General features: G+C 38.9%; 1 protein-coding gene across 4 annotated transcripts in view; it reads right to left on the reverse strand.

The window, feature by feature from the left end:
• NOL4 (nucleolar protein 4) overlaps nt 1-27128 on the reverse strand; it is a 187597-nt gene that overhangs the window by 93519 nt on the left and 66950 nt on the right. The window contains exon 1 of one of the 4 annotated variants that reach the window (XM_058023004.1): nt 5825-5914. The exons of the other annotated variants lie outside the window; for them this stretch is intronic. The gene's annotated coding sequence lies outside the window, so the exon portion shown is untranslated. Of the gene's footprint in view, nt 1-5824; nt 5915-27128 lie in introns of those variants that run through there. 4 annotated transcript variants of the gene reach the window in all.

Genomic DNA, 27128 nt, shown 5'->3' on the forward strand with positions numbered 1-27128 from the left:
ACAGAGGCCATCAGAAGAAATAATACAACCAATGCAATAACAACAAAAAAGCCAACAACCTAAGGGAGAATGGTAAACACCACAATCAAATCTATTAATTGCACTTCAAACAGAAATTTGATTTGATGCTTATGGCACCTGGTGATCCAGGTAGGGCAGCTTTCTGAGACTGTTTCACATTCTGTATGTAGGAATCATCAGAAACTTCAGAGCTAGATATTTCCTTGGTCCCCAAATTACAAAACAATCTGGAGGAAGCATGACTTTACCACCCCTGATTAAGTTAGTGTGATGGGCTCCAGCATACAGAAAACCATTAACACAGATCAAAATCTATGCCAGTTCAGGTACTTAAATTTCACCTGTCTGAGCAAAGAAACAGTTATCAACTTTGATTCTGCAAAATGTGAATAAAAACATTTTGAAGGACTCAAAGCACAGCCTTTCTAAAAGACTGTCCCTGACTTTATTACCCTGTGACAGATATAGTGGCTCCAGTACAGAAGCATTTAGTACAGTACCTGAGAGATATTCTTGGCATCCCTCCTTATGCAAACAGATAAATACAGATTTTCTAGTTCCTGATCCTGTCAGTCAATGTCACCCTAGGAAAACTGCTCTTGGAAGCTTTTGAAATATTGGTCCAAAACCTTTTAGCCTCACTCAAGAAGCCTTTGAAGATGAAAATTTTCTCAGAACTGCTTTAATTTCAACATTATCTTCTGTTGTTGAAGAACACCTGGGACAGCTCTGGTTTGAAATATTTTCCAAAAAATGCCAAAACCAGTTGAATAATGGGGTGAAAACCACTGGAAATCACTGACACTAAGCCCCTTTTATGTAGATGTCATCTTCCAATTCTCAAGTGGCCTGTTTTCCCAATAAATATTTATTCTTAACCTCAGCACTGCAATCTGTAATTTCTGGAAATTTCTACACCAGGAGTCCCTGCAAAACTCAAGACCACAGCTGCTAATGCAGGAATTGAAGATAAAATACAGGGATTCGAGTCTGAGCTTTTGTGTCAGACATGAACATACACTGACAGCACATTTGCAGACAGTAAAAAGGACTGAATCTGTTTGTGCATCAGGTGGTAACAACAATAGAAGCCATTAAAAACAATCTTCAGTAGTTTACATAGTAGTAAAGAGCAGAATGGAAGGACATTAGTGAAAATCACAGCACTCTTGGTCTAGGACTTGAATATCCAAATGATAGTTTTGATCAGATCCCATTTAGTTTGCTGCTGACTGGAGGCTTTCACAAATCACAGGTGCAATCAGTGGTTGCCATCAACCCACACATTCAGCACTTGTCTTCTCCTCAGCGTGTTTCAGAAAACAATTTCAATCATAACAACTAGAGAAATGACAAATTCAAAATTACCCATTATTCACCTACAGAGAGACCATTAAAGGGATCCAGATAATAATCTATTTTCAAGAGTGATTTTGCAAAGATAAAATAAAACACAATACATGTGAAAAGATTGATCACTCATAACCTGTACACACATTCATCCTCCCATCCCCTGTAAAAACTTCCAGTGGACTCTTCTGGCAACAGAACAACAGGAATACTGGATTCCTACTGTATGTAACTTTCTACTGCAACTGACATTTTGGCATTATTGATATTGATATTTTGATATTTGGAATCTAAAAAAACAAAAAAAAATGTAGCATTGCTGTTGAAGATGTATGCGTTTCTCTCATCTTCCTAACAGCCACCTGCTGTCATGACCTGATAAACAACCTCTGGAAAAGACAAAAATATTCAGATTACTATGGATGAAAGCATAAAAAACTAGAATAATGGAGCTGCAACAAAAACAATCACACTCCTTTCAGTATTAGTGCTGCCAATACACTGCATGTAGAATCTCAACTACTGTTAGGAAAGAGAACTTGCCCAGGAATTCTTGATTTCCCTCCCTTTGTGTTTGACCCTTTTAAAAATTAGCATTGCTGTTTTGCTTAGCTCTTCAGCTAATATAAAGGACCTACTCTGCAGTAAGCCACAGAGCCAGCAGCACAGCACTGAGAAAGCACTTTTTAATTTACTGCTAGAAAGCTGGCCAGAAGAACATCACACACTGGGCTAAAATCTACCTTTGAATGCACATGATCTTAATTTCACTAGGATCAACAGGACCCAGCAGGTGCAGCCTGAGAAATAATTTAGTCCATCAAATTCATGCAAATTTACATACAATCAGTGCCTTCAGAGGTTTTCTTTTGAAGGGAAAAGGAAGACAAAGGAGGTTTAAAATATTCAAAATATTCCCATGTGGATGGCTATTACTGTTTCAAATTAGGAGAAACTTTTACCTCAAAAGATATTTTTAAATATTTCAGATATTTTTAAATTTAAAAAATGATCAAAATATTTGAATTCATTTTAAAGACATAAAAAAACCTCAATAGATTTAAAATAAGTGTTTTAAGTGAAGGTACACTTCTTTCATTGAAGTCCACTTCTGCTAGCATCAAAGTGACCATTTACAGTGTCTTTGGAAACATTATTTATATAAATATATATATATATTATATATATATATATATATATATATATACACATTTTAAAGGAAATAAGGATAGAAAGAGGCAGAGATGCCTCAGGAAATAAGATGCCTTGCAACCAAGAAAAATATGATCACTATTGCTGATTTCTTATTAAAATTTTTAAGATAAATCTCTGATATGTAGAGACACACAGACGTTGCATATGAAGTCTATATATAGTATAGAAGTGTGATTTCTGCTATTGATTTAATGAGAATATCAGCAGCAAGAGCCCTTCTGGGACAGAATAAAGGCTTTATACTTGTGGATGCTAAAAGACAGCCAGGTTCTGCAAGGACCAGTGTACCACCCAGTAAGTGCTGAGCATTTTATCTATTTTTCCCTGGATGAGAATTGCATTGAAAGACAAACAAATTCTTAGTCATTAATTCCAAATGGGGGCTGTAGGCAGATGCTGTGCTGTACAAGTTTTGGGGGCTATTTTTGCAATAGTGAGAAATGTTTCAAGGAAATAGAGTGACACATTATTGACAATATTTTTCTGTTTGGTGCCATAACTCAAAACCTTATTCTGATGAATCAGTATATACATTAAATCATCCTACTTACTTTTATGTATGGCAAAGACACATCAGAAAGCATCATGTTAGCCAGTTAAACATCTGGCCAGCAGACAGTCTGAACACTGGGACACAGTGCAACAAGGAGAAGGCAGTTCAGGAAGAGTGTAATACCTGTTGGGAGTGGGAATGATGGGCAGGAAAGGAATGAAGAGAAAAGCTTGGGTAGAGGACACTCACCCACTGCTGTAGGGAAGCCAGCAGCTCTCAGAATGAGAGAGTGCCAAAGAGAAGCCCTGAAAGAACACACAAGTTCTGGTCTTTTTAAAAGTTTAGAAACTCTGGCATTTTTGTATACAGCAAATAGAGTCAACTTTGCTTTTTAGTTTCTGGTAACTCAAGGAATTTCAGTTTATTTAACTGATACAGAGTTTATACAGGAATTTCCTAAAGTTTGGTGGCCTGGACTCCTGAGTGTGAGCAGCCTCTACCAACTGTACCTGCCTGTGTGTAATACAATCCCACTGCTACAAGGACCATTCCAGCCCTTTCCCTGGAAGAGAGTGGGAACACAGGCTATGAGTTTGGATGCATGCTTTGAAGCTCACTGCATTTCCTCACATGCAGCAAGTCCTGTTTACTCTTGTCTAGAAATGCAGATAAGAAATTCAAGTCCCTTTGTGAAAGCCCCTGGTAAAACTTGGACTAGATTCCTAAAATCACGCACTTTGTAGAAAGCAGAATAAGATAATGTCTGACCAGCCAACGTTACTCCATTTAGTACAAGTTAAGTGCTGGAGAAAAAGAAAAGGAAACAAATCAACACCTTAAGACAAAAACAAAAAATAATCCAACTTTCCAGTTAATTAATTTAATAAAATGACACACAAGGTAGAAAAGCTGTGCATTTAACAATCTCAGTAATTTTAAAGGCTATAAACAGCCACAAAGACATTCTCACAGAGATGGGGGAAATATACAATGAAACCTCTGGGAAATCTTTCCCAGTGTGTTTTTTATCACAGAAGGGACTTTTTAATCACTGATTTAATTTGACACATATCAAGAAATAATTTCAATAAAAAAGCACTTATTTGATGAATTTGCTCTTTCCCTGATCCCCACTTTGCTTGACATTTCTGTGGAGTCCCTATCACCCATATGTCCATCACACATTCAAGGGTCAGCCTAAAGGACGACTTAAAGCTTCCATACCCTTTGTGTTTATTTTATAGTCTTCCATAATAGATGTACACTGGCAACTGAGGCTGTTAACTGCAAAGAAGACACAGTTTCTTTGATTATCAGTGTTCTCACTATTTGGTAAAACAGCCCAAAACAAGAAGTTTGAAGAGAAGACTGTTCTTGTGCTAACCAATCTGCAGCTTACGTGTGACTCTTTCTGAGCTGTCCTGGGAGGGAGAAAAACAACCACTATCCCTTAACTACCCATGCCATGGACCCAAAACTCTGGAAAGGTAACACAGTGCTCTTTTATCATATCAGCAAGATAATTCTGCTTTTAGCTCTATAGACATACAGAGAAATAAAGCATGTGCTGTTTCTTTAAGCAGACTGAGAGTGTGTTTACTAGGATTTCTCAATTTCTCAGCATTAAGCTTTTGAGATAGGAGGGAAATACCTATCTTGCAAGGTGAAAATAGGTCTTTAACTTCCTCAGTGTTATATTATCATTAATTACTCATGGGCCTCCTTAAAACAAAGACTCCACTTGTCTGCATATGTATATGCTTGTATGTATTGCAAAAACACACAAGCATGCATACATTTCATACATGTAAAACACATATGCATAATAGATATAAGTTCGAGGGTATAGCTATGTAGAAAATAACCATTAAATAATTATACAGAGGCATTTTTGATTAAAACTAGAAAAGACATGCATAAGAAAAATGCAAGAATACATAGGTTGAATCTATAAACTGGTGGAAAAATTAGTCTAGGAAAAGCTGACAGTAATAAAAAGCAGACAGTTAAAATCTTGCTGCAAACAGTCTGGTTTAAAACTGGGAATCCTGAGCATCTATTAAAGTGAAATGCAGGATCATATAAAAGAAAGGCAGAACATTAAAATAACCAGAAATGGAAAACCTAGAATATCCTCTGTTTAATTCTACCAACAAGAAAACAAACACAAATTTTACACACTACATCACGTCACACAGCACCATAATTCAGCTACATTAAAATGAGTTTTCCTCAAAGAAAAGCTCCTATTTTGACTACACCTTTAAAAAGCTCAATGTTTGGGTTATTATATGAAGAAAAAACAAGCCTGCATCAGGAGTTGTAATTTTTTATGCTTAATTTGATAGTTCAGCACTTTTGCAGTTGAGTTTGCAGCACACACAGAGCAGTTTCCTCATGCTTTCCCACTTATTTTTCAGCAGCCAGGAATTCTTAAGCACCCTGCACAGTGCACACACAATTTGTAAGGCACTCTTCTCATCACTTGTTCAGCTTTATGCACCAAATGAGACACGCTTCAGGTTTCTATGTGCGCATCTCACAATGATGTTTTAAAATTTTATCACCTAGCTTCCAGGGAACTGAGGCTTTGAATCTATATTTGAAATACCACCTGAACGGGTGAAACATATTGGTATTCCACACACAGCCTCCTGCTGTCATTCCACTGCTGGCATGGGACAGTCTTTACCAAGACTTAGAAAACCTCATTCAATATTCCTCTCTGGAGGATCTGACACTTACTGTGAATTCTGCTCTTCAACTTAAATACCAGTGTCTGTGGCAGGCCAATTCTATCATTGCAGATACAGCATCCCTCAGGCGAGGTCCAACCTTTCTCTTGCAGTGCACCCAGGGATTAGCTTGACTTCCCCTAAATTCTCTCCAGTGCACAGTACAAGCTAATCTTTCCTGTAGGAAGCAGGAGATGGGGTTGCCATGACAACAGAGCACATTCTAGCAGTGGGACCACTGAGATGAGCTGAAAAGACGACAGTGAAACATGCACTCAGCCTTCCTCCGGGGCTACGGGCTCCTTCCTCCAGGATTTAATTCCCTTGCAAGTTTACTGACAGGCTAGGAGGTTGATTAGCTATGTATTTTGCTGTGGGGAGATTACTAGTTAAGAATATGGTTGAGAGATCATAGCATTATTTAATGAAACTGCCATTCCTCCTATACATTAAATTGCTGATTTAAGCGTGGCTGCTTTTAAACCACCGCTCTTTCATACACATTAGTCCTACTCTTGTTCAGACTAACATCTCACTGTAATACAGTCACAAGCCCAGTCCTGTGCTTCAGCTTCAGTTTTCCAGCATATTAGGCACGTTTTGATGCTCACACACACACATGCTCATGCACACACATGCAGACAAAGAGCACAGTGTAACATCTGTGTTTGGAGCTCAAAGGGTTCTGCTTGTGGGGGAGGGGGCACCGAGAAAAGCAAGGCACAGCAGCCACGTGTCTCATACAAACCACACAACAGCCACAATAAGCTCTGGGAGCCCCGTTCATCAGGCAAAAGAAAATTGAGTAATCTATACTGTAAATATCAGCTATTTTCAGCCCCAGAATAATGTCTGAATCCTACACTTTAAAGATTTTTTTTCTCAATGAGAATAATGGAAAGCTTTTTAAGCTCCTGCATTTCAATTATTTACACATTTTTAATTGCTCAATCAAATTTTCATGCAGAGCATTTTTCTTTGTGTTTTAATTTCTCTTGCAAAATCAGACAGCACATTATTGTGGTAAATTCCTGGGGGCTGGATCATGGCAGTGTCTTCTCCTGTTATTTCAGAAACAAGCATGTCTCAGTGAGCTTACACCTTAAAGCCACAGCAACCGAGAATTTTCAGTTTCTGATCATGTTTGTAAGCCATTCATTTGCCCAGGATGGAATCCTGCCTCCTTTGTCCTTCCCTTTTGAGCATGTAACATGTGTGGCCACACACTGAACACCCCATCATCAGGCAACACCAGTCCCCTCGGTACATGTAAAAGCTTAACCTATCCAAGTACAAAAGATTTGGCTGTGGATGAGCCAAATACACACAATCTGCGTCCATTTCTTCCTCTGGAAATTTGAGAAGAAAAGAACCTCCATAAAGGTCTCTGACACAAGAAAGAGAAGGAGCCCAGGGGTTGCATTTATCCAGAATTCCTGTAGGCAGGGAAGATGGGGGTGGATGAAACAATGGGAAGATGTGGAGCAGCTTTCCCTCAACAGCACATTATACAGGACAGTTGGCAGGTCAGTCACAACTAACTTCATCTTGGCAAAACACATAAGGCCAAGAATTTGGCTGGAGAGAGAAGGTTCCATGTTGGGGAGGCACCTTGATGACTGGAATGTTTAAAGAAATTTTTGGGACGTCTGGGAGGATTGGGGCATGTGGAAGCCTGGGCGAGGATCTCTCAATGATCATCAAATCCTGGTACTACACTGATTGCATTTACAATGAGAAGCCCTCTGACAAAACCCGACCAAAAAACTACCATACAATTCCTTTTCCAAGGCCATGCAATATCACACCTCCATAACCTTGGAAAGTATCTCAGTGTTACACAACCCCTTTAAAGTTTAACCTTAATTTGGATTTTACCATGTGTCAGGAATATATATATACACACAACAGTATCCCTCAGAATCTGCTGGCTCTGACTCATCCCACAGCTTGCTATGAAGATGAATTACACCACACAGTATAGCACCTGTATTTATTATCATCTAATTAGTGTTAGGTTTTACTTTTTTTTCTACTTTTCCACTCAAGTGCTATCCAACTGGAGAAATGCCAAACCATGTAAGCGACATATGGTTTTGCTTTTGAAATCATCCAGCCAGAATTCCCAAATACTGAAAAATCTTTGCTTAAATAACTTTCAGCTTGAAAGACAATATTTTACACCTTCAATTCCAGTGGGAAACACTGATATTTGTAGGTATGCAAATTGGTTTTGAGGGAAAGGGGCATATAATCAGATGTTGAATGATGTTATAGATTTTTCCTGTCACATGCTGTCTCCTCACAATCTAAAAAGAACAGTTAACAGCAAGATTAATGCTGTGAAAATAGCTAAACTACTATTATGGTTAATGAAAGTAAGGTTCTGTTTCCTTTTTGTTTCACAAGCTATGACTGTAGAAACCAGTAAATATTGCCCTTAGAATGCAATCATTCATTTCTCAGTGTTCATGTGCAGATCTTCCGCTTAACAATACTGTATCCTGTGTTCCTGGAAATTCAGTCTTTCAGCCAGGTACAAAACATAAGTATTATGTTCATTTAGTTGTTGGATAGGGAATGGATTCCCCCGCTGGCACCCTAAACAAGTAACACCCAGTTACTAAATTTGGCCCACACTATTCCTGACCACATTCTTTTCATTTCTAGCAAAAAGTTCTTGTTTTATTTCAGATGAATATCCAAATCATTCTCTCAGCAGGAACACATGGTCTTACATAGATGTGAAGTAACAAAAGGAATTTAAATGAGGTAAATTTGGAGATCTCCTGGAACACCCAAGAGCTTACAGGTATTCTTATTGTATCCATATATCCCTGGGTATATCCAGGAAAAGGCAACTGTTTTAGTGAACCCAGATGGAACATGCCACAGGGGATAAGAAAAAATGAAAGCTGAGGACATGTATGTAAGTGGTCTATTCTAACTAAGAAACAACACTTAAGTGTAACACCCCAGAAGCAGAGCAGCACATTTCTACGGCTTGAGTGGAATAACCAGCTCTAGGCCCTTAGCAGAAAATGCCCCCACCAATCTCTTAGGTCTCTCCCAGCTTTTTCAAAGGTAAAATCTACCTTTATCAAGACTGGAGTCTGAATTTTGCTCTTTGTTTACCCTTTTGCTTGTAAGAGGATGAGTGGTGAATGCACAACAGCCCCTTTTCCTCCCAATAGCTCACTCACAGCTTAAAAACAAGATGTGGAAGGTCAGAGAACACATCTTGTCCTGTGTTTCTGCATAAGTTCGCAGCTTTGACCTCAAATGAGGAGTCTGAGGATTTCACATTGAAAATAAACAAGAAAAAAGACAAGAAAATAAAAATAAAACTATATAGAGATTCAACAAGAAAGGTGGACATGAGAAAGCGAAGGCTTTTGTTTTGATTTCCTGTCTTTTTCTTTATTATGCTTAACTGTGAAATCATAATTGAATTCTCAATTTTATAATATAATTTTTATACATAGCTGCTCACAGAATCCTTTGAAATCTGTGGATGAAAGAAAATATCACTCTGCTTTTTAAGAACTATTCATTTGAGATTAAACAGTGCTAAATGCTGAGCCTTGAACAAAAGGCTTAAGCACATTTAAGACTTGCTGAAATTGAGCAACAGTGCCCAGTACTTTACGGGATGAAACCTGCAATTTGGGGGTTTAAATCACCTAATTCCCTACCCTTTCCCTTTTCTTTTAAAATATACCTTGGGAACTGTGATCCTGCTTTTGTCAGCTGAATTGGTCATATGGAACAGAGTGACCTTCAGTCCTTGTGCAGGGACACATCAAGCAGCAGCCTACACCCAGCGCAAGCTGTGCCACCAACTCCTGACAGCAAACACAGACTTCAACTTCTAAGCACAGAACTAATGGCTAATCAGAGAGCTAATCACCTGCATACACCTGAATTCATAAATGAAAAAGATGGTTTTTCTTCTTTGCCTCAAGACTGTAACAAAATTGTTCTTAATAAACACAATCTGGTTTGTGGGTTTTTTTAAATGTGTCATACAATTAAGCACTTCCCACCTATAAGTTTACCACTGGATCATTTAGGCAATTGGGACACATTTCCAGCACCTCTCACACTTCTTTTCCCCCTCCCTGTAGTTCCTCTGAGTTCACCGACTTTACTCAAGGTTTACAGATAGGAGTAGGTATCATCACAGTAAGTGTTCATGACCTTTGAATCACATTATTTTGGAAGTAATGACACTTTTCAGAAGACAGGCTTTTTTTAATATGCAAAATGATAAAGAGTGCCGTGATTTCATTCTAATAGCCAAAGGAACTTATACAGAAAAACTAAAACAGCCTGTAATTTTAAAATTGTGATATAATTTTATCTCCTTAAGCAAATGCTTTGCATTTTATGACCATAGTGCAAATGTAGAAGTACTTGCTGAAGGGATAAAGCCACCCTATTGTGAGACATGGACAACACTGAATGACATTAAATCATTTATACACTGAAATCATAAATGCAAGATGAAGTCAGATGTCTCAGTAGGATGTTCTTTTCTCTAGATCTTTAAGATTAGTTAGATTAGTTTATCAGATTGGGAGTTGTGGAGAGGCCTAGAAAAGATAAAAGTGCTCTTTCAAATGTTTGTTGCTTATATAGTTTAAAAACTGAATTTCATAACTTTTCTAAACAGACAGCAAGACTGAACTGAGAAATCTCCAGAGGTGCCTTCCAAATTCACTTATTCTGTGATTCTGTGAGTTACATTGACTACTTTCTGGCAGTAGTCTCTGGTGAGCAAGAGCAACAATAAAAGATTTCACCATACTTCTCTCTGATGGACATTCTTATTCAAAAAGAGGATATATAGAAAAAAACACTGACTTTGAAATACATTATATTTCCAGCAATAAGCCCTTAGCACTCTCCTGCAAGAGGAAAACAACAGATGCACTCTCCCAACGTTGACACAAGCCAACAGCCACAGGCAGGATGGAGAAGAAAGGGAGTGTGTTTCTGTGGGATCTCAGCACCTCAGGACTGATGTGCAGAGTGACCGAGACCACCCTTGGGGGGCTCGGGAGTCCTGGAATGTTGCCAGAAGTGTCTGGTGGCTGGACTTTGATCCTACACAGGAGACGACACCTGTATGAGGATGGGAGGATTTCACTGGGGTAAATGGTGAAGGGATAAGTTAATTAGAGTGTGAAACACAGGGTTTAAGATTTCTGTACAGGGGGGTCTAAAGAAGTAAGATGGAGAAATTGGGGCGCGTCCTGTCCTTCTTCTTCGCCTCCATCTTCTGTGGTGATGTTGGCACTTTGGGATTGGTTATTACTAAAAGTGCACAGGTCAATAAGGGCAAAAGGTATTGGGGAAAATTGATAAATATTGTATACGTAATTTTGAGTATAAAGATAGGTGACCGCCCCGGGGGCTCTCAGTGTGCTCATGGCTGGCTGCTGTGCAGACCTCTGTCGGGCCGAGAGAAAATCTTTTAGATAAACAACTAATAAACACTGGAGACTGAGAAAAAACCTGAAGCCTCTTCTCGTCCTTTGGAGCGCGGGCTGCCCAAGGCCACCCTGGGCCTTTCCAGGTCATTAAAACAGCCGAGAAACCAGCATGTTTCCCTGACTTACCCTCCCACCATCCAGCTCCATTGTCACAGAATCCTGGAATCAATTAGCCTGAAAAAGATCTCTAAATCATTGGGTCCAACTTTGACCAATCAACACCTTGTCACAAGGTGACAATGCAGTCATTTCTTGAACACCTCCAGAGACAGTGACTCCACCACCTTTCTGGACAGTTCATTCCAATGTTTGAAAATCCTTTCCATGAAGAAATGTCAGACAGAGTACATTGTGTTACTGTGCTCTTGCAGAGAAGCCCTGTTCTTCAGGGCAGTTTTGTACCAATGTTTCAAGTGAAGATCTCTGATTTTTTTCATCTGCAGTACCCTGGATACCAGCTGCAGCATTGCAAGATTCACATCTACTATCTTCCATTTCAAAGCAAGATGGTTTGAAGGTCAGATAATTTTTTTGTCTACCTAAAATGTAAGTGTGAGCCTTAAATTCAACATTCCCAGTTAGGAAATTCAAGGCATGTGTACTTAAAATATTTAAATTAAATACAATTTGGGTACTATCACAAAAAGGTTGCATTTAGGACCATGTAAATTTGGATAAATGGAAATGTTCAACCCTCTGAGATAAAAAAGCAAACTCGTGTTTTGCAAGCTCAGTGTTCTTGCTGTTATACAGAGTTGAAGTATACCTTTCAATTTATAGCACAAAACATGCCAGAGTTCAAGGAGTGTCTGGATGACACTCTCAGTGATATGATTTAGGTTTAGACAGTTCTGTGAGTTCTGACAGTTCAAGGAGTTGGACTTGATGATTCTTATGCGTCTCTTTAAAAGAGATATTCTTGAGATATTCTATTGTTCTCAGTTTCTTATATTTATATTTAACACTATTAAAGAAGCTAATTGATTTCTGTTTATTATTAGGAATTGCATTTTACAAGCTCGTGCCTTTGTGCATAAGCTATACAAATGGGCAAAGTATCATGCAGTAGTTTTCAGACAAAAAAACCCCAAACTTCCAGGGTATTTATTGCTTTATTCTTTCAGTATTCATCTCTTCACTCAGAAAGCAGCATCTCTGTGACACACACTACAGTCTGACTTTTTCACCTGATTTTAGGAATCCAGGAAATCTAAGCTTTTATTGTTTGAGCATTAAAGAAATTCAAATACTACCTTTAGTTAAGAAAGGAAAACCTAATCTAGATTAGCTTTATTGAAGCAACTTCTGCTTCATTGCTCATATTTATGACATTATGGGAAATTATCAGTATGATAAATGCTTTTTGTAGTGCTCATGGTTTCAAATGAAATTAATTTTAGAAGCTGCATCAAATTTCCTTCTTATTACTCCAAATCATGTCACTATGGTACTATGGATGACCCCCTGTGCATTTCTGTGTTTAAATGTGTTTATGTCTGTTTTCAATGTAACAGGAAGTCTGGTTTCCAATTATTTAATACTTGGTCTTCTTAGAAATGTACAGCTTCTTTTCCCATATATATCAATTTAGTTTACTGTTGAGGAGAAAGACACTGACATAAAAAAAGTTGGAAATGGATGCAAAAACATATAATGAGATGACTGAAGTTTCTGTAAACAAACAATTTGGAAAGACCAAAAATGCCCTTTTCCCAGTCATGCCAGGCAGATATTCTATTTAAAGCTCCCTGAATGGCTTTCACAGAATCACAGAAGAGTCTGGCTTGGAAGGAACATTAAAAATCCTCTAATTCTAACCCCTCTGCCATGAGCAGTGATGCCTTCCACTAGATCAGGCAGCTGAAGCCAAAGCCACCTCCAACCTGAGGCCTTAAACACTTCCAGAGATGGGGCATCTGCAGCATCTCTGGAACAACCTGTTCCAGTGCCTCACCACCCTGGCAGGAAATAATTTTTTCCTAATATCTAATCAAATGTACCCTTTTTCAGTTGAAAGCCATTTCCTCTTGTTCTGCCACTATATTAATTATGAATTCAGAGGAGGAGAAAACATTTTAAATAATTTCTGTCTTAAAGATCGCGGTAAATAACAAAGTTTACATAAACCTTATTTGCTGATGATGTTTCTCAAGGAGTCGCCATTTATGACAGACACACAGAGAAATCAAGATCAGGTAATACAAAAAGTTAGTGGCTCAGAAAAGTGACAAAAAGCCTCCCAGTTATTTATCTTCTAAAATCTAAGGATAAATACTTGGTAAAAGATCATGAAGATCAAGATTGAAAGTGAAGCAGCTTATGCTCTATTTCTTTGCTTGTCTATAAAGCAAGAAGGATATGCTATCCAGCTCTGGCTTGACACAGCATCATACTAAAGGAATACCCAATATGGGGAAAGAATTGAAAATTCACATTTTCATTCTGGTTCAGTGGACATCAGGTATTTGAAAGAAATTTACTCATGTTATCCCATGGCTGCTGAATGACAACTGAAGAAGAAAATAAGGTAAAGAAAGTGCAAGCTGTAAAACAGATAGTTCACAAACTATCAGATACAACCTTTTAAGCACAGCTGATCTGTATCCAAATACCTGCATTGGTTCTTTGCTTGGCTATGAGGTGCAGCTCTGGAAGACTTCTGTGAGATGATGAAGCAATAACATTTCAAATGGACATGAGGAAGAGTATGAAGAAAACTACTTCCCCTTGATTTTTCCATCTTGTTCCAAAGTGCTGTTAAGTTTCATCAGCAGGTATAGAAAGAATAATTCTTTGGACCTGAGAGATGCAACAGCTAAACTAATTTCTAGAGGAGAATCATGTAATTCTCATTTAAATTGTTATCTTACATCACCAGAAGAGAAGGCAGTTGACTGGTTCAGAACAGCTGGCATTAGACTCAAAGAATGATATGAAGAAAATATTTCAAGGACATCTACCCTGAAGCAAACCACTTAGGCACTGCAGATAAGAAAGACAAACAAATGAAGTTGAGACATGAGAGCATTACCTGGGCCAAAATCTCTGCTTACTCCATCTGCCAGCTAATGCTCACAGATAGATGTCAATGTTAAGGAATATCTAATGGGGTCAGAGGGGGGCTAGTGCCATAAAACTGACCTAAGAGTACTCACCATGGAGGAGGAATGGGAGCGGGAATGGGATATCACATCCACAGTGTATCCTCTAAAACAGAAACCCCAACCAGCCTAATGTCCCCTATGCAAGACCAAAGAGATGAGGGTAATTTCAATGCCTATTGCTGCCAGCCTGGTCCCATCCATGCAGTGCAGCAGAGGGATGTGGGGGGGGCTATTGTTAGCTCCCACCCACGCATCAGTTCTGAAACTCCCACCAGTAAACACGATTCAGGGAGACTGCTCCCCACCAACGTTCACGTTACATAAAGGCTTTGATTATATCAAAATGAGAATGGCAACATTTTCCTCCTGCATCTCAGACTTACAGATTTTCAGTAACAAAGTCCCTTTGATTTTCTTTTTTTTTTTTTTTTTTTTTTATTTTTGTTCACATTTCCTGCCACCAAATCACTAAAAGGTCATGGATACACAGAGAATCACTGTCTAACGCCAGTGCCCTGGGGTGCTGGTTCCTCATGAGAAGGCTGGATGTGTTCTTCTGGCTTGCTTTTGCAGAGCTGGTACACTGGTTTGACATTGCCAGCAGGCACATTTGCAGGGCTGCCTGCAACACCTGCGTCTCCACTGAGCTCTGCCTCCCAGGCATGCAGGAGTGTGTCACTCTCTGCACAAAGAGGGGGACGAGGCTGGGCACAAGCAGCTCCAGCTGCAGCACAGTGCAACCCCTGAGGAGCACGCCTAAGCGCTTCAGTGCCTGTTTGGGGGAGGCAGGCACATGCAGTCCAGGCAATGACCCCTCACAGTTTACTTTTTCTTTTAATGAGCATCACCAAACAGAGACAGGCCTTTTGTTTTAGAGAGATTGCTCTTGCCATCTGAGAAAGGTTAAGGAAAAGAAAGTCAGGGTGTCAGCAGTATACAAGAGGGGAAATAAACCGAGAATAAAAGGGACTGAAATGAAGAGCCAAGGAGCTGCCTATTCTTTGTCCTCAAGTAGTTTTTCTTTTGTTTGGTTAGTCTGGGTTGTTTTTTTTTTTTTTTTTTATTTCAGCTTAATATATATGTACAGGTGTCTGCATTAGGACTTACACACTCCTGCTTGCATCAGGTCACCATTACAGCAGCAATGTACCCATACATGCGAGTTCCCATAAAACCCCTGACCTAGAAGGTTACTGCTGGATCAAGCAGGACAAGAGAGGAAATACATAGATTTAAAGCAATATTATCCCTTCCATTATCCAGACAAGAACCAAGCCAAAAAATCAAGAAATCTGACCAGGGCAAACATTACTAGGAAAGAAATGCAAACCCTTCAAATTCCTGAATCTGCATCTCCCCTTCTCATGACCAGAGCAGGGATTGCACACTAGTCACTTCCATAATGCTACTTTTGCTGTTAAGCCATTTTTTTCTAGCACACCAACAAAGGTAATTTTTTACAGAGGTACATTTATTTCACCAGTGTAACTACTGGTGCATCTAATAACATACTCTTCATTAAAAAAAAAGTTGCAAATTGTCAGCAGTAACAGACTCTAAAAAGCCTCAGGATGGTTGAATTGAGCATGTTAGCACACAATAATCAGATGCTTTTCAGTAAAGAATTCCACTTCACTGATGACAACAAAGATTTAGGTCGCACTCAGTGTTTATGTTGGTTCATGAGGATAATTAGGACAACGTAGACCAAAAATCAAACAGCAAGTTTGCAATACAGTGTGCAACTGAACCTTTTCTTCCTGTTTTGCTACAGTCTGTCTGATGCTCTGCTAGGTGAAGGGAATCCCATCACTTATTTTATCTGCAGGACTTTGTTTCCTTGATACTATGCAGTGTATTCCATCAAGTATTTGACATCTAGATGTGATGTCTGGAAATCTAAAATCAAGCACAAATAATCACAGTGGGTCAAGCAAAGATTCATCTGGCCAAATATCTCAATTTTAAGCAGATGTTGGGCAGAAGACCGTACAAATGGCAAAATACAATGATTTCTCCCCTACTACATCCTTTCAGCTTTCAGGAATCAATGCTTTATCATCTTCTCCAAGAGAATTTTTTAAAAAATATATTGAATAGCCATCAGGTGATCTATGCTCTAAGACTATGTCTACTTCAGGTTTTCTTGCTTCTGAACATTTAATGACACTAATACCTCAACTTAGCGATTGCCTGTGTGCAAAAATGCCTTTTTTAGATTTTTATGATCTCACTGCTTGATCATTTTATTGTGACCCAATTTTTACAGTATGAGAAACAGTATATAATAACACCATATTTACCACTACACACCACTTGCAACTGTACAAACCTCTGCCATACCACTCCCTCAGGCATACTTTTCCCTAAAATGAAATGTCCAGGAGTTTATTTAATGTCTCTTAATTTCACAACTCTTTCTTTTACACATCTTCATAATGTCTTCTCTAGGCCTAGAGCATTTTGTGATAGTATTTGTTTTGTAACATAAGTTTTCAAGGTGCAATAATGCAATTAAGTTCAAGGAAGCACACAGAATGTAACATGATAATGGATTCATATTCTTTATGCAACTTTTTTGCAGTGTTTAAGCAGAGTTTTAAGAAGCAGAGAAAATTCTAGCTAACATTTCTCCCTAAGTGTACAAATATGAGATCAATTTATGTATAAAAGATTAACAAGCTGTAGATTGAGAAGTCCAAATCTGCTACTCTTCCATAAAAAGCTATCAAATTCTTCTGCAGAAGAACATACAAGCTGTTTTTAAAGTTCACATCAGTGGCTCTGGTGAACTGGACCCACACTACAGACTGTCAGGATACACAGATATATATTTCCAGCTAAGAAATCCTACACAGGAATACAGCAAAATTTAAACTCTTTAAACTCTTCCCTCCTCTGTTTAGCATACACCTCTGAGAAATGTCAAAGAACACATCACAGATGATCTCAGCTTTTGTATGGTAAATAAGGATAAATCCTTAAGAAAGCTTATTCCAAAACAGTATGGAATGTATAAAAAACTGAAGTTACATGTGCAAACAGGTAGGAAACCAAAACTGTTCAGTCAGTAAACTATAATATACCAAAAAGAGGATGCATCCTAACTGTATCTTCATGTTATTGATTCTACAGTTAAGGCCTTAAAATTTCACAGTATGAAAAGATATTGGCAGTCATGCACTGGTTACTATCCTAGAAGATCCCCAGGAGATGGTATTTATTTAGGTGGAAAACTATTTCTGAGGATAGCCTCCTGGGAGATCCAGTACATCTCTTCCTGAGCCTCCCGAGGGGACAGCAGTCAGACAACCACACTTCAGCATCCTGCAGTACAACACAAACAACATAATGCAGGACATTCACTCAGGACAAGCAGACAGCCACTGTCAGTGGCTCATTAGGCTGTCACAGCAAGTGAAGGCTTCACACAGGGATATTAGTATTCCAGTCACTGAATCTACAGTATATAGAAAAGTTGTCTTTTCCCTTCACATATTTACATGTATATTACTCTATACCAGAGGGAAACCCTTTCCAAGGCTGTCTTTCACCCAACTTGCAGCATACAAACCCAGGTCCTGTCTCTAAGGCACAGGCCTGAGGCTATTTAATTTATAGACACTCTAGCCTTAAGTGAAATACACAGTACGTCGATTCAGTCAATAAAACCAGCACCAATTATGGCTTTTTCCAGCATAGTATCCTTATCCAGTTCACTGTATCTCTGGCATTTAAGAAATGCATTTTATATGAACACCACATCCAATTTAAGTTGCCAAAGTTTCTGATTTTACAGATTAAGTGAAAAGAACTTCAGAAATCTGAATTACTTAACCATAAGTTTCACTTTCATGATATCAAGTGCCCCAAATTAGAAGCCCAAGATTCTCAAAATTACTAGAGTAATAGATTATGAATAAATAAGTAAATCCCCAAATCTGCACTGTTTAGCAAAATGGATTTTTGCATTTCATTTAAGTGTTTCATTGGATCTTGCTTGAATGAGCACTTCTGCTTACAGCTAGCCTAAAAATCAACCACATTTTCTGGAGAACAGAAATTAAAAAATGAAAAATAAATAAATAGATAAATGGATAAACAAAACAGCTCTTCTTGTTAATTTAGTCAAACTTGTTGTCAACAAACAAGAGGAGCTGGAAGCCATTGTGCAACAGGAACAACTAGAGCTTGATGATGGTGGTGATTCAGCTGAGTGGTTTTGGGTAAGAATGAGGGGAAAGGCCAGCAAGGCAATGTGATGGTGGGAGTCTGTTATAGACCACCCAAACAGGATGAAGAGGCAGATAAAATATTCTAAGGGCATATGGGAGGAGTCTCACTATCACTATGTGTTGTTCTCCTGGGGGCCTTAGATATACCAGATGTCTGATGGAAATACAACACAGCAAGGAGGAGACAGTCTAGGAGGTTCCTGGGAAATGTAGAAGAAAACTCCCTGAGAGAGCTGGTGATTGAGCCAGTTGGGGAAAATGCCCAGCTGGACCTGTTTGTGAACAGAGAAGGACTGGTGTGTGCTGTGATGGCTGGAGGCCATCTTGGGCATAACAATCACAAAATTATAGTTTCAGTTTTTGGAGAAGTAAGGGGAGGTACTAGCAGGACTAACACCTTGAATTCCAGAGGACAGGCTTTGGCCTGTTCAGGAGACTGGTGGATAGCATCTCTTGGGAGGCAGTCCTGAAGGGTAAAGGAATCCAGAAAGGCTGGACATTCTTCAGGAGGGAAATACCAAAGGCACAGGAGCAGGCTGCCCTCATGTGCAGAAATATGAGCTCAGGAGGAAGAAGACCTGTCTGACTGTTCATTAGCACTTGCTATGCTTACTACTATCCCTTTTATAGATGTGGCACTTAGGGACATGGTTTAGTGTTGGACTCAATGATCTTTTCCAACAATTTCTATGATTCTATATCTGCCAGTGTGAGAAAGTGTTGTGTTTCTTGCAGTGAACAGTATTCCTCTCATCTGCTTCTAATGCCTTTGTTCTGGCAGAGGTCCCAGCCTGCAATAGTAGTGAGCATAGCCAGTGCTAATGAACTGCCTTTTGATTCCTCATCCTCTTCTTATGGAGATTGGAAGCCAGAGGATGGAAATTTGCCCCATTCTACCCAGGGGAAAAAGGATCGTAAGGTGCATTTTCCAAGTCCAAATATTCTATATTCTTTTTTTCCCCCCAAACCGTGTACTTGCAGAAACAAAAATGAGACTGTGAAGGTGTTCACAATACTGCTGACATAGACACAGGGAATAAAGCTTTGAAGAGATGAATCACCAGCTCGGGCAAAAGAATAACTAGAAATTCAAACATCTGGAGAAAATGCCATGCTGGCTCCACCCTTTCTGCCATATAATTCCATTTAAACACTATATTTTAGAGCTAAGAAGAAAAATGTTCCCATTAGTTTTGCTACATTGAGACCCTGTAAGTAATGCCCCATTAGCCTCACATAGCTTACATCTGCTTTTACTTAAATATGAAAAACATAATAGCCCTTGCCCATGGTGTATCTTGTATCTTTTCTGTCCCTCACACTTATCATTTTTCAGCATTCATTCCTCTCAAGTATAGGATGTTCAGGAGGAAAGCCAGACAGTCACAGTATTTTGCCTGTTGCCCAGCACTTTGGGAACAACTACAGTCATCACAAAGTCTGTGTGTGGACCTAGCTCCAGAAGAGTTTCTGGGGACTATTAAGAGAGATGATGATGATAACATTAATAACAGTAGCTACAGCAATAACAATTATAATTATCTGTAGTTTTCAATTACATGAACACAAATAAAATAACTTTTCATCCAGGAGCTATGAGGTGGTGAATGGATGCTAATGAACAGGATAGATAGACAAATGGCTGGAGAATGCACCCTTTTCCTCACTTTTCCCAGCTACTCTGGCTAAATCTGTTTTGCTCTAACCAGCTTCCAACTTTGGAGTCCTGACAGCAACTTCACACTACCCTTCCCCTGAACCCCTAGAAAGGGCAGAGCAGCTCCACCACCTGCTCTCTCAGGGGAATCCCTGTTGGGATGCTGGCTCCACACTCCTGCAGAGAGACACCTCCTAGAACTGCCTTGAATGAATCTGCTCTTTTATCTTTCATGCAAAGGACTTACTCTCCAACAGTCCAATGAGGAAAGCAAGGTTATTCTGAAAAGAACTAATTTCACTGCTCTTTCTTAAGGAAAGTTTTGCTCTCTTCAAGTGTCATTTCCACTTTAAACTGAAGATGGAGAGAAATTAAATATTTCCACAAAGGGCAATAAGTGAGAACTATCTTGGGCATGACTTAGGTACACAGTGGACATTTACACACAGGTTTATGGAAAACCTTAGTTAATCATTTACACTGAGTTATTCTGCTATCATATTAACAATTTCCTCTCCTATTAAAGAGGTGTACTCATACTAAGCACTCTGACTAGTGAGAGTCAGGTCTGAATACATCAAGAAATATTAAGGTTGACAGATGCATCCATCAGATTTTTTCCCAGTATAATAAACAGTCCGAAAAAAGAGACACACTTTGAAGGTTTTCTTTTACCTTAGCTATCAGCCACAAGCTACTGACTTCACACACAGAACTAACTGAAGTCACTACACTGTCACAGCCCTCATCTTTCAGTGAGGGAGGAAAACTGTGCACAAGGGAAGAGTCAGCATTAGGCTAAGAACTGGGGGAGTGCAGCAGTCACAATACAGTCAGAAAACAAACAATATTTCACTAAAAGACCCAATACTCACGCAATATACAATAAATAGTTCCACTAAGATGTATCCCAGTTCAACAAAGCACCTAATACAGCCACGTACACATCAGGAAAGTTTTACAAATGTTCTGAATCAGGCCTTGTTTATATTCTTTTGCAGCTGCTTTTGTGACAATGCCTGTGATACCACCTTCTTTCAAAAAAAAGCACAGGGTACCGTTCCATGACTTGTTAGGCCACAGCAAAAAGGATGTAAAACATTTTGCTGAATAGGAACAGACAGTCGTGAACATTAGCTAGGTCTCAAAGGAATCTTCTCATGACCCAGCTTGAATCCCTACAAACTCTAGGTAAGGAGCTCATGAATCACAGGGAACTGCAATTTACCCATTTTGTTTGGTTTTTGCATTTGTTTTGACTGAAAAGAAGTATTTGTCACCTGATGGTGACACTGGAAAAAAGTCCTTAATATTATTTTTTATCCCATTTGTCCCACTGAGTGCCTTCCTGTTCCTGTGATAAATAACTAGACCTAAATTAAAGGCAGCAAAATCTACTTCCCACTTGCTGTTAGAAATCGACAAGGTATCATACTACGGTCACAGAAAAGAAGGTTTGAAGATTGATTTATTTTCTGAGAAATAAAAAAATCCTCAAAGGCATATAGAATTCAATAATGCCATAAGAAGCCACTAATTGTAGAACAATTTCATTAAAAGATTGTTTGCTTCAAGGTTAACCACTAAGAAATATATTCTACCCAGTGAATTACTTTTTAATATAGTTGGCAATTTTCTAAGTCACTCTTCAGTTGTGAGTTTTACATTTCAATTCTTCCCTACTTCAGTTAAATATGACTTAATTAAAAACAACTCTCAGGGGTTAAAATTCAGATAATTTAAATTATACACCTCACAAAGCAAACTATATTTAATAGGAAGCATTTTCTTTTGGATGAAATATTTTTAATACTTGCAGAAATAATTGATGTTGGTGGAATTTTGATATCAGTAGACCTCTAGTGGCTATTACAGTAATTGATGGTTACATTATGTTTTTAAATACAAATATGCTCTTCAGAAAACAAAACAGGAGAAAATCCACAAAAGAAAAACTGCAGCAAAATGTTATTAGAGTTATTAACCCATAGTAAATGCCTGCATAATTTCACAACTCTTACGCAGGGAGTAGATAGAGACCTGGTTCTCATTGATTTTTAAGAGAATTACACAGCTAAATACCTTTGCAAATTTAGCCATCAAAACCCAATTCTGAATCAGCAGTGGACATTTTAAAATTTTCTGAGATTAATACATAAATATTTGCCAAACATTCTGAAGGGCCTATTTAGAAATTGAGTCTTTAAAGGAACAGGGAAGCTCTTGATGGCTCTCCAGCCAGGGCAGGAGTCCTCACTCTGCCCACACATCCTGCCTGGAGAGACCCCAGAGCTGCAAGTCAGAACTGCTCTGCAGAAGGCTTGGGACCATCCCCAGTCTGGACTGTGGGACAGGAGGACTTTGTCACATGGTGTAGCTAGCCATGACTCCAAGCAAGAGAGCCAGACACTGTCATATGTGGAGCCAGATATTGTCAGTATTTAGTAAAATATCCTTTTTAATGATTTTTCATGCATTTTGGCTAAACTGTCATATTGCAGTGCCTATCAGCAAGTGTAAAATAGATAGGATACCCTGAAGTGATTTAGTAAAGGAACCAGTAAAGGGCAAGTCTCAATGACCTATGAAAAATCAGTCTACATTAGCTTAATGCAATCTCAAAGACATGGATTTCATGGCTGAATAAGGGACACTCAGCTGTAAAGTTGAAGCTTTTGCTCATTTAATTTGCTTATTTAAAGTTTTTGTCATGACATTACATTCCCCTACATTACCTAAAATGCAGCTCAGGATTTTTATCTTTCCCACACTCCTCAATAGGAAAGAGTCAGATTTACAACCAAATCCAGAAAGGCAAAGAGGACAATCTATATGAATATATCGGCATATTAGCCATCTTATCCTTCCTGCCCATGTGACTAGTTAAAAGGCTTTTGTGATATTTAGGCCTAACAAACACTTAATGGCTTTTACAGATGGTATTAACTATCTTTTTCTCTCAGGCAATCAAAGGGGTTTATCTCCTAAGAAGAAACACTTAGACTCATACAGTATTAGTAAGAAAGCAATATTAAAATCAAATTCTCATTGCCTGAGGGCCTCCCACTTGCCCATTAAGAGACTTCACTTTAGTTAGATTTCTCATACTATTTCTTTCAGATACATTTTAGATTCAGAGTAGCTGTCTCCCTCACATAGCAGTACACCTTCACACTAAAACCAAAAAGTCTAAATCAAAATTGTTCAACAGATTTCTGTGTGGTCTCCTTCATATGCTGATGAAAAAATGATAAATCATATGAACAATCTGAAAAGTTGACTCTTATTTAAAAGACAGTTGTGTCCACCTGTGCATGAAATCTACTGCCTTCTGATGGACCTTTGTGTCAAGGTGGCTTTCACAATTTAAAATCGTCACAAAAGCATGATTTTGCACCAATTGTGTAGATTTAGAATATAAAGAGTATTCAGAGAATATCTTCTGGATATATTCATAACTTTGCACATATTTGTGTACACTAAGACAGAAAATGCAACACTGACAAAAAGGTGAACCTTTAACATGCAATAGGGTTTTTTAAAAGGATGGAAAACCTACTTAACCAAAGGCAGATTATTTGAAGGAAAGAAACAAACACTGTGGGAATGAGTCCAAAGAGATATGAACACACACAGGGAATTGCAGTGATGTAAAATATGTGTGCCAGTGCAAAAATCTCTCCCCTCAAGGAATATCCTCCAGCACATACTCATTGAACTTATTCTTGACTGATTATCATAGGCTGTGCAGTTCAAAAAGAACGAGTTTAAAACATTTGCAGCTAAGCATTCATATTTTCAAAGAGGTCAGCAGACAATCTCTTGGCAGTCTATGTCCAATAGCTGTCTATTCAGATAGGATGATTGCTTTTCATTATCAAATCTTTTCCTAAGGATGTAGCCAAAGTTGTTAATGATAAGTTTAGCTGAGCAACCTGTGCACTTTTTATTATTTTTTAATCTCTATTAAAACAGTATGTTCCTTTCTCCTCCAAACCCAGGAAGTATATTGTGCATAAATGAGAGGTGCCTACAGCTCAGAGGATTCTTGACACGTCCTGCCAAGAGAAACATGGAATCAATCATTTAATCAGCTAAAATCCCTATTCTTACCCTGCTCCTCCCAAGCTTTCTAAGAGTCAGAAGCTGAGGAGAGCCTGTACAACCTTCAGCTCTTCCTGTGTGTTCCTGGCTGCAGTCTCTTTGGAACCAGAGCAGTGAGAGCCCACACAATGGGCAACAGCTTCACTGAACTCTGCAACTGAGCACACAGGGGCCTCTACCTCAGTGTGGAGTCAATAGCAAGTGGCAAACTGAATGGAAAGGGATAAAGTCTGAGCCCACTTCCAGATGTGTTTGAATTAGTCCTGAAATGGATCAAGGGTCAGAGTGTCAGCAGCTCCCATCTGAGAGACAATAAGGAAAGGCTGCATGTTTGAGGCATTTTTCTGCCCTCAGCTGACCCTGAGGGGACTCCAGCCCAAGGCAGACGCTGCAGCAAACTGAAAATTTGGAATCAGAGTAACTGGTGAAACCATCCAATATTATCTCTGCTGCTAAAGTCCTCTCCATGTTGCAGGGTTCATCAGTACTTTTCAACTCATTTAGGCTAAAGAGGTGGATGTGCAACCCATGAGCCGCCAACACTGGCTAATAAAGACCTAGAACCAGGGCTCAAGCTTAAACTACTTTTTTTAAACAAAAGCCTTAAAAGAGGTCATTGATGGCCATATTTATAGCAAAGAACAAAGGAACTCACTGGATTTTTGTGTATCTGCCAAAGCTTGCCTGCAGCAGATCCATACAGCTGTAAGGAGAAGTCCAAAAGCAAGGCCTCAGCCCAACCTCGGAAACATCAGCAACTCACAGCTTTCCTGTGGCTTTTTATGTAACCATGTCATGCAGCCAGGGAGCTCTTACCAGAGAGGAAGCTTCTAGCCTATCCTTCCTGCACAAATGTGTCACCAACAGTGCCTGTCACACTTCAGGCTGAGCTGTAGCAGGCAGAAAAAAAGGCTCCTACTTCAGACACCTTTGGCCAATCCATATGTTCTACTCATCCTTGTATTTGGCATGTTTAGGGAATCAAATTTAGAGTAGTAAAGACTATCTCATAAGATGTAGGTGGATCTTAAAATATCTTCCAGATTTCTGTCTTAGTGTAAAAGCTGTTCCTCCTTAATATCAAAGGAGTGGATTTTTTTGAAAGAAAAAAATATTATAAATATATTCAGTGCTGAATCAGCATGAACATCCAGGGGAAAAGACAAAACAAATACAAACAATTTTCAGTGTTCCATACTTCCCTTCCAAAAACTGGTCACATTTCATTAAGGTGTAATTCAGATTTAAGGTGGAATTTTTTCCACTAATTCTACAACTTATTCCCATCAGAGCTTGTAGTTGCCAAAAACCCTCCATCATCTCTCTTCGCTCTCATGAAAGGAATATGACAGTAATGTCCTTCCTCCTGTTTATCCATTCACCAGGGTTCCAGGTTACAGCCATCAATAAATTCCAGCATCACCAAACTGGAAACTGAATTTATTAAACCACATGGTTTGGACTTTTCTGTTGTATTTTGGAGGGTGCAAGGTATGTTCTGGCATACTGCTTCTTTAGTCATACTGCTTCTTCAGTCATGATGCAACTTCTGATACCTCCAGCTTCTAAATAATACATAGATTGCTGTGATACAAAACAACAGACATTCTTCATCTGTCCAAGTCCCCTCCTCTGACAGAAGACCCATCTTGTCTTGCCTCATTTCCACAGCTCCACTAACCTTCTGATGTATCTAGGGAGATGGGAGAGTAACCTTCCTGAGCTGTGCTATCTCTGCTAATAGCTCTAAACCTCCTGGATTAATGAGGCTCTGAGTCACTGGAAAAAGCTGTCACTCTTGTTGTATGGATGAGTACATGTAACAAAGACAGTAACACTCCTCCAAATGCTCCCAATTAAAAAGGCTTCCTTTAGTACTACTACTTTGAACAATAAAACTACTGAATCAGACCTTCAGCTTAAATGCATAGGCAAAAAAACTCTCAGATTGCTTTGAAAAGATACTCCACATGCAGTGGGTGGGTGGAAGAGGTGACAGCATCTCTTTTGGAACACAGACAATATAATAAGGCATGCCACTTATGCCATGTTACTGACTTGCTGGTATTCCAAAACAGATTTTGTTATACTGAAATGACACAGGTGTTTACCACAAACATCTATGTGGTTTCTCCACTATTTGAAGATGAAAATGAAAAGTGAGTGGACAACAATAGGTTTCCTTTATTTCAACTGCACTTTGGACTGACATATTGTGCTAATAATAAAGTTAAGATCGCATTTTTCCTGCTTACAGGAATGCACTGACAACTATCAACTGTGACAGAAATCAGTATTGTAAACAGAAAATAATTCCTCTTTTTAAAAAAGGTTAGGACCTCATTTGCTATAAAGACAGAGTATAATGCAAGACATCCAAATTTGCCTGCACTGGTGTTTTTCTTTCACACACTGGCAAGTAACACTCTTTTAAACAGCTTCTTCAGGGAGTAACTAGAAGAGAACTAGCAAAACTTCCCCAAGAGCAGTGGTTTAAAAGGCACCAATGGCAGAAGAGCTCTCCCTCTCCTTCTGCCTCTCTGCAGCATTCAGAGGTCTGACTACCACTTACGCCTCTGCCAAGGCCATCACTGCTGACTCTCTTCCTGTCCACAAGGCAACTCTCTGGAAAACTGCTTTTCCTTGCTGCTAAAGCTGACTAACTTTCTCATCTCATACTCAGAATCCAAACCAGAAACAAGCAGGAAGATAGGTT

This window comes from Melospiza georgiana, chromosome 1, assembly GCF_028018845.1.
Source record: "Melospiza georgiana isolate bMelGeo1 chromosome 1, bMelGeo1.pri, whole genome shotgun sequence".
Taxonomy (NCBI): Eukaryota; Metazoa; Chordata; class Aves; order Passeriformes; family Passerellidae; genus Melospiza; species Melospiza georgiana.